Genomic DNA, 8,185 nt, shown 5'->3' with positions numbered 1-8,185 from the left:
TCCTAACCAACACCGACTAAACAGAAACAAACCTGATTTAAGCCACAATAACAACATCCACATAACTTTCAGCACCAGTACAATGAATCAGCTTTAAATTCCACACTACGTTAAACGTCTGGACAACTCAGTCCTTCAGAAGCCATTTTGAACTGGTGTCGTTAACCTGGTACAAAACACGCTCTTATTACAGTTTAAACCGGGTTTATTTTGATTTCCCTCACATTGATGAAAAGTGGCTGTGTCTACACGAGATATTTTTACTGTGCAGTAGACTACTCTACTGCACAGTAAAGTGTCACTGTCCACACGTGCAGATGCTTACTGCATTGTTACAGCCCTGCACTTTTCAAGATGAATTTTCCTTTTTCTTTTCTAGTTTTTGAAAGTCGGGAAATTTGCTGAGATCTGTGTTTCCTTCAAAACCATCTGCTTCAATGAAGCTATTGGCTTTGGTAATACAAATTTAGGGAATTAAAAAAAATCAGAATATAAATCCATCTTGGACAAAGAATAGGAAAACACCCCGAGAGTGGAACTCTCATGAATTGTAAAGGTTTATTGCCTCCATTGTAACGGTTTATTGCCTCCAAATTGTAAAGGCTTATTGCCTCAAGTGGGGGCCAAAGCAGGAAAGTAGATTAAATTATTCCATCATAAAAATATTTCATACGCTTTACCAAATACAAATAACACACCAGAAATAAAGCTCCATAAGAACAATTCACCTTATACAGTGCACATCTTGAAAGCACATTACAGACATTAGCTAGTTAAAGCTGATGGAAGAGAAGGGAGAGCTTCTGGGAGCTAGACCCGATGATCTTATGAGGTCCCCTCCAGCCCTAATGTCTATGACCCTGTAATTTGAGATTAGAAGCAAGATATGAAGACCATTATTAAGTTAAGTTAAGTTAATGTTGTTAGAGTGAGAACTGAACACGTTTGTGCTCAGTGGGTATGTCTACAAGTGCATTTACGCCAACCGAAATTTACTGCACAGTAAATTACTGCGCAGTAAATTGGGGGTGAGCCAGCATCTACACATGCAGGTATTAAAGCACATTAACGCTGTGTGTGGACTGAGCTGGGACTAAAGTTAGTCCAAAGTCAGCCCACACACACAACGTTACTGAGCAGTAAAGCATCTGCATGTGTGTTAAAGCACAGTAACTAATCGGGCATAAATGTAATACCTGCATGATGCCGTCAGCATAAGTCGCCATGTTTACAGTGCAGTACAGTTGTATATGTGTAGATGCACACTCGTACTGCACAATAATTTCAGCTACTGTGCAGTAAATGCACACGTGTAGATGCGCTCGCTCACTGTTTCCTTGAAATCACTGTTTTTTCGGTGGATGTCACTTCAGCTACTGTGCTGGCATTCGGCAGACTGGTTATGGGACTGCAGAGACTTGAAGAGAAGCGGGATTCACAGGATCACACCTGGTAACTACATTTCCTTGTGACATAATCAAGCAACCACCACGTCAGAGAAGCCCTGGTGTTCGGCTGTCACCTGGTCCCAAGGAAAACACCCTAAGTTTAGCAAATCTGGTTCTTCCACTGCCTCAGTACTGGTTGCCAACATGCAAACCATTTCAACTCTTCACTGGCAGTATTACCATGTATGAAATGATCATGAAAGAACTTTTCTTACCAAAGTGCTCTGCATCAACAATGGCTCAAAATAATCATTGTAATAAAAAATGAGTCAAAGAGTTCATAGGTGCTGGATATACTAGATAGGCAGGGTTTTGGATGAGCAAAGGGTTGGGACAACATTGCTATGGGCTGTCTCATTTCCTAGACTCTGGACTGGAACCATATAAAAAGAGCTCATATCCCAGTGCTCCTCATTCACTCATCTTCACTCCTTTGCATTTGTCCTAGCTGCTGAAGAGGGTAAGTCTGATTCCTATTCTTTCTATCTGCTCCTTGAATGGAAGCCTTAATATAATCCTTTGCAAATTCTAGTCTTAAATGTATTCCTGTCTCTGGACTGGGCTTTCCCTGTCCTCGCCCTCTGTGTATGTGGTTGCCTCTTTATGCTAGCACCAGAAAAACTTGTGGTGCACGGACAATACCAGAAAAGCAGGGGAAAAGGTGAAGGAAAGGAGCCTACAGAGGGACCAGGTCACAGAGCTGAATGAGAGATTGTTTGGTACCAGGTTAATGACACTGGTTCAAAATGGCTTCTGAAGGACCGAGTTGTCCAAACTTTTAACTTAGGCTGAAGTTTGACAGACAGGAAAGCATGCAGCATTTTAGAAGCAGCCTTCCTTTCTCATGAGCTAGTTGTATCTTGTTGTAGAAACCCACATCAGAGTGACACCATGGTTTGAAGTCACGTATTCTAGATTATTTACCAGAAATGTTGGCACCAGTGTTTTGGGGATTCATGTTTCCACTAGCTTAAAAGTGAAGAAGAAGAAAGAACTTCCCTTGAGTTCTGTAGAAATAGAAAAGGGAAGGGGAGAAGGTCCTTTCTGGTTCATTTAACACAGAGTGTCTCTGCCTTGTTTCTTGCAGCTTTGCCCACACGACAGAAGATGTGCTCCCGCAGACCTTGCCACGAGCGTGAAACCTCCTGCCACAGTTCTGGGTCTCGCTGCCATGAGTTCAGACCTTCCTGCAACATCACTGTGGTAGAGAGACCATACTGCTGGCAAGGGCAACAATACCGTCCACCCTACTATCCAGTGCAACCCATCTACCCAGGCTATCAGCAGTGCTGCAAGTACCCTAAGATCCCACAGTGCCCCCAGTACCCACAGTACCCCCAGTATCCCCAGTTCCCACAGTACCCCAAGTAACAGCCAGAAGAACAGCAAGGAGAGAAGCCAAGACCTGCATGTTCCCTTCCTCCTGTTATGAAGATGGCTCATGTGCCGAAGGTTGCTTTGTCTTGTTGCATAAATTGCAGCTTCTCTGTGTATGTCTGTGCCATGTTTTGAAGATTTGCCCACTGTATAAGTGTGAAGTGTTCTTAACGAGGGTCCTTTCCGGAGTCGGGTATGCTCCCAGACTATGGGAATTGTTCTAATCTTGCTTTCCTGCTTCCTACTGCAGCTTGATATGGCACACAATAAAACATAACATTCACAAAAGCATCGTGGTGTTTGTCTTTTCGTTTGGTCATGAAATATCCTCGTTTCTGGTTATTCTTCAATTCTTTGTTTCTCAATATTCCAGAACCCCTCTTATCATCGAGAATAGGGTTGGACTGGGCCCTGAGAGGTCATCTAGACTATTCACAGGTCCAAGCCAGGATCCAATATACCCAACTTCTTCCTGTGCCCTTCTGCAAAATGTGGATGACTTGCTTTTACCAGCCACCACTGAAGCAAATTGCCTGGAAGGAACAATCTGCCTCCTTCATTTTCTGGGACAAGAAGGATACCGGGTGTCCAAAAGTAAGATGCAACCAATGTCCCAGAAGGTAACATATTTAGGATTTGAACTACAGCCTGGTCAGAGAGCCCTGTTGCCTGAAAGAAAAGAAGCTATATGCCGGCTAGCAACCCCAAAAATAAAGAAGCAAGTACGGGGCTTCATACGTACAGTCGGTTTTTGCAGGATTTGGATTCCAAATTTGGGGGTTATTGCAAAACCTCTGTATGGAGCTACACAAGGTGATGAAAAGGTGCTCGAATGGACTGAAGAGTGTGAGCAAGCATTCTGCCAGTTAAAGCAGGCTCTTATTGGAGCACCCGCCTTAGGACTACCGGACATGACTAAGCCTTTTTCCCTTTTTGTGCAAGACCAAAAGGGGGGTGGCCGTTGGAGTATTAACACAAAAATTAGGTAGCTGGCAATGACCAGTGGCATATTTTTCTAAGCAATTAGACCTTGTGTCATCCAGATGGCCTGCTTGTCTCCGGGCCGTTGCTGCCACCTGTCTGCTAATACAAGAAGCTGAAAAGTTAACCCTAGGCCATGAAATGACTGTATATGTGCCTGACGCAGTGCTTACAGTCCTGGAGCAGAAAGGAGGGAACTGGTTAACCCCGGGACGAATGGCTCGATATCAGGCAATCCTCCTCGATAAGCCTGAAATAAAATTGGCCATTTCTCGCACTGTAAATCCAGCAACACTGTTGCCACCTATGGCTGACACACCAGCTCTTGTACATGATTGCCTGCAAACATTGGAAGCTGTTTACTCCTCAAGACCAAACCTGAGAGACCAACCCCTTGACAATGCTGAACTGGAATTCTACACGGATGGCAGCTCGAGTATGGAGAATGGAATTTGAAAATCCAGATACGCTATCGTGACTACACAGAATGTGATAGAAGCAGGACCTTTAAACCCATCTGTTTCAGCTCAAAAGGCTGAACTCATTGCTATGACTCGGGCTTTGCAATTGGCGGCCAACAAAACTGTTAATATTTATACTGATTCTAAATATGTTTTCCTTGTTTTACATGCTCACGGAGCTCTGTGGAAAGAGCGGGGTCTACTTGATGCTAAAGGAGCAAGCATTAAACATAGCAAGCAAATAAAAGCTCTCCTCAAGGCAGTCTGGGAACCGAAGGAGGTAGCGGTAATGCATTATAAGGCACATCAGAAAGGGAACGACCCCTCCACAAAAGGTAATCGATTTGCTGACACTACGGCAAGGAGAGCAGCGAAAAGACCTCAGTCAGACTTGCTGCCCGAAGTAAGTAATCTGTTATCTCTCCTCCCAGACCTATACCAGCCTGTGACACCACAGTATGGGGGAAAAGACAAACAATTAATAAAAGAGTTTCAAGCAAAGAAGGGGGAGCACGGGTGGCTAGTAGCAAAGGATGGCCGCATTATCATCCCAGCTGCCTGGGTTCATGCGGTAGTAAAGAGCGCTCATCATGGCACCCACTATGGACCCAGGGCCCTGGTAAGATGGATCAGTCACTATATAACTGGAGTGGGATTAAAAGAGGCTGCCGAGAAGGTATCAGAAACATGTGAGGTCTGCCAGAGAAATAACCCAGAAGGAGGGAAAAAAGAAACTCCAGGACATCAGAGAATAGGCAATGGGCCAGGAGAAGAATGGCAGGTGGATTTTACCGAGTTGCCCCGGCAACAAGGGATGAGATATCTCCTTCTCTTTGCAGACACTTTCTCCAACTGGGTTGAGTGCTTCCCATGTTGGACTGCCCAAGCCCAAGAGGTGGTCAAGGCGCTCCTACGAGAAATCATACCTCGCTTCGGACTTCCAAAAGGAATAGGGTCAGACAATGGCCCACATTTCATTGCACAAATTACTCAGAAGGTTTCTGAGTTCCTGGGAATCAGCTGGCATTTACACACCCCTTGGCGACCCCAGTCCAGTGGAAAGGTGGAACGTATGAAGCAGACCTTAAAAAGACACCTTGCAAAGATTTGCCAAGAAGCTCGACTCAAATGGCCAGAGGCCCTACCCTTGACCCTGTTACGAGTAAGGGTCGCACCACATTCTAAATTGGGATTAAGCCCGTTTGAGATAATGTATGGTAAGCCTTACCCTCTGAGTCTGCCCATGGGTACTGAACAACAGTTACATGTTTTAGGCGAGGGAATGATTAGAAAATATGTACGGTCCTTGGTTTCTGTTTCGTCTTCCATCCACCAGCAGGTACGGGACGTGCTGCAGTCACAGGATCAGTCTCCTGCCCCGGAAAACCGACTATTACCTGGGAGTTACGCCCTTGCGAAAGACTGGAACGAGGAACCACTTCGAGCCAGATGGAAGGGCCCATATAGGGTACTCTTGACGACCCCGACGGCAGCAAAGCTCGAGGGAATCAAGACTTGGATACATTCCAGTCGCCTAAAGCCGGTGGCTGGACCAGAACAAGAAGGAACCCCCGCAGACTCCGGGACTGGAGGCAGAGAACAGTGAAAGGTGGAGCCAATAAGAGACTTAAAATTCCTATTCAGAAGAAAGGAACTTTAAATAATTTGTCAATTTTTGATCAAGTTTTACAGCCCTTATCATGAAATTGGTCAAGGTTTTATTGTGGGGCGTCCTGATCTGTCCACTCCTTCTCATAAGAGGGGAAAACCTTTTACAACAAGAATTTGCCCCTCAGGAAAATGTCTGGATTTATCTGGCCCGGGAAATTTTAAAAAGAACGGACTGTTGCTTAGCGGGAGGGAACAATGCTCACCTGGTTTTTACCTCATGCTTAATCGCAGTACCAACCCCTTTGAAAATTTTACAAACTTATACTATGCTGAAAGATATAGATAAGGAAAGTACATATCAGGATATATACAATTGGGGGACTAGTGTAAAAGATAAAAGCAGAAACATGTTCTCCTTACAGGTTGAGGCAAGAGCTAATGCTTCCGAATGTTTCCTAATGGTTAATTGTACTGGTAATTGCCTTAAATTGAACCAAGGTAAAAATGTCCTCTGTAATGAGACCAGTCAAATATCCTATGCATACGCACATACCGTCCTTCCTCGAGGATGGTTTCTAGCCTGCGGGAGAATAATATATTCATACCTCCCAGCGAACGCTACTGGAGGACCGTGCACCATTGCCCGGGTAACTGCAGCTCTTCCAAGGAAATCTGACCTAATGCACACTGAACAAACCCCTCTCGGTGGGAGGTATAAGAGGGCATACACTACTCTCACCGCCGATTGTGATGAGAATGATTCCCCTCGACTATTACCTAAGGCTGAATACGTAGCATTAGCTGTATCTGTGGTGGGGGTTCCGGGCCTCGCTGTAAGTAATAGCAGAAATCTTAATGCAGTTGCCTGTGTTCTAGCAAAAGGACTAAACGCTACATCCCAAGCTCTTTCAGCCCTCAATGCTGAACAAAAACAATTAAGGGACGCTGTCTTGGAGAACAGAACCGCTATTGATTATCTCTTACTACGACACAATCTTGGGTGTGAAACTTTAAAAGGAATGTGTTGTTTCAACCTCACCGATAATTCTGTGCTAATTGAAGACAAAATTGGTGCCTTACAACAATTGGCACAGACGTTAAAAGAATCATCTGGCTTAGCCTTTTCCTGGCTAAGTTCCTGGCTTCCCAATTTTAGATGGTCGAGACAGTTATTTAGTATAGTTGTCTCTTTCTGTGTTATAGGAATCATGGTTTGTTGCTGTATCCAATGCTTACCTGTTTTTATATCTATCTTCAGGCCTAAGGTAAATCAAATGATTTTACAAACAAAGAAAGCTGATGATACTAGATTTGTGTTAAACCAAATTGAATGGAGCAATTATAATAATGATTAAAAATGCTCCAAAGGGGGGAAATGTAAGGAGTGACCTAGAAACCTCTACTCAAAGATGAAGAAGAAGAGAATGCTATGTGACGAATGCCCATCTGCAATGATAAGGAGGAGACAGTCTTAGATAAAGGGGGCTTGAAAACAGAAGAAGAAACACAGTACTGGGATAAAGGGCTCATTAAAATACTAAAAATCACACCCCTAGGTGGGGAAAAAGTATGCTAATGAAACACACATGTATGTAAATGAGATACATGGCTAAAACACAGGTATACAGACATGCTCAGTAAAGAATTTCTTGCGTCACTCACTTATAACCAATCATCAAACAAGCACGCTTGCAAAGTCTTGAAAACTCCTGTATAAAAGATGCTTAAAAGTAGCAGTGGGGGTGCTTGTTACGTGAATTATTCCGCTTGCACCTTTTATTGCTAGCAATAAACCTTCTTTGTACATTCACCCCTGGTATCTTTATTGGTCTTTGCATACCGGGCACGATCCCAGACTTGAGCTGGGGCACAACATTCTACATCAGCCATACAAAAAAAGAAGATCAGAGACCTCAGCCTCAGAGACCTGAACCTTTGGGTTAGGTGATGCGGCATTTGCACCAAGGTGGCAGAGAGTACAAATAGCTGGTAAATGTGACTTTACCTAGGTTTCTAAATGACTGCAGTGTTCAGGAATGCATTTGACCAGCCCCCGTTCTCTGGCGGTTCTACCTGCAGAATTCCTTCAGTTTGACTGAGGCCTTTCCATATGCACATCTGCACCAGCTGAGTTGAACAGATTCCATAAAGCTCTCGATGGACACTTTTGTATCAAGTTAAGAGCGGTTCACTTCACTTTAGCCTAAACTAGTTCCTAACCAACACCGACTAAACAGAAACAAACCTGATTTAAGCCACAATAACAACATCCACATAACTTTCAGCACCAGTACAATGAATCAGCTT

General features: G+C 44.1%; 1 long non-coding RNA gene across 1 annotated transcript; it reads left to right on the top strand.

The window, feature by feature from the left end:
- Positions 1–1,783: 1,783 nt before the first annotated feature.
- LOC132245729 (uncharacterized) lies at positions 1,784–3,113 on the top strand. Its single transcript, XR_009457450.1, has 2 exons — positions 1,784–1,908; positions 2,536–3,113. It is a non-coding gene; the product is annotated as an uncharacterized LOC132245729 (long non-coding RNA).
- The last annotated feature ends 5,072 nt before the right edge of the window (positions 3,114–8,185 follow it).

This window comes from Alligator mississippiensis, chromosome 15, assembly GCF_030867095.1.
Source record: "Alligator mississippiensis isolate rAllMis1 chromosome 15, rAllMis1, whole genome shotgun sequence".
Classification (NCBI taxonomy): Eukaryota; Metazoa; Chordata; order Crocodylia; family Alligatoridae; genus Alligator; species Alligator mississippiensis.
The sequence above is the reverse complement of the archived record's forward strand: the minus strand, read 5'-3'. Positions and strand labels throughout refer to the sequence as shown.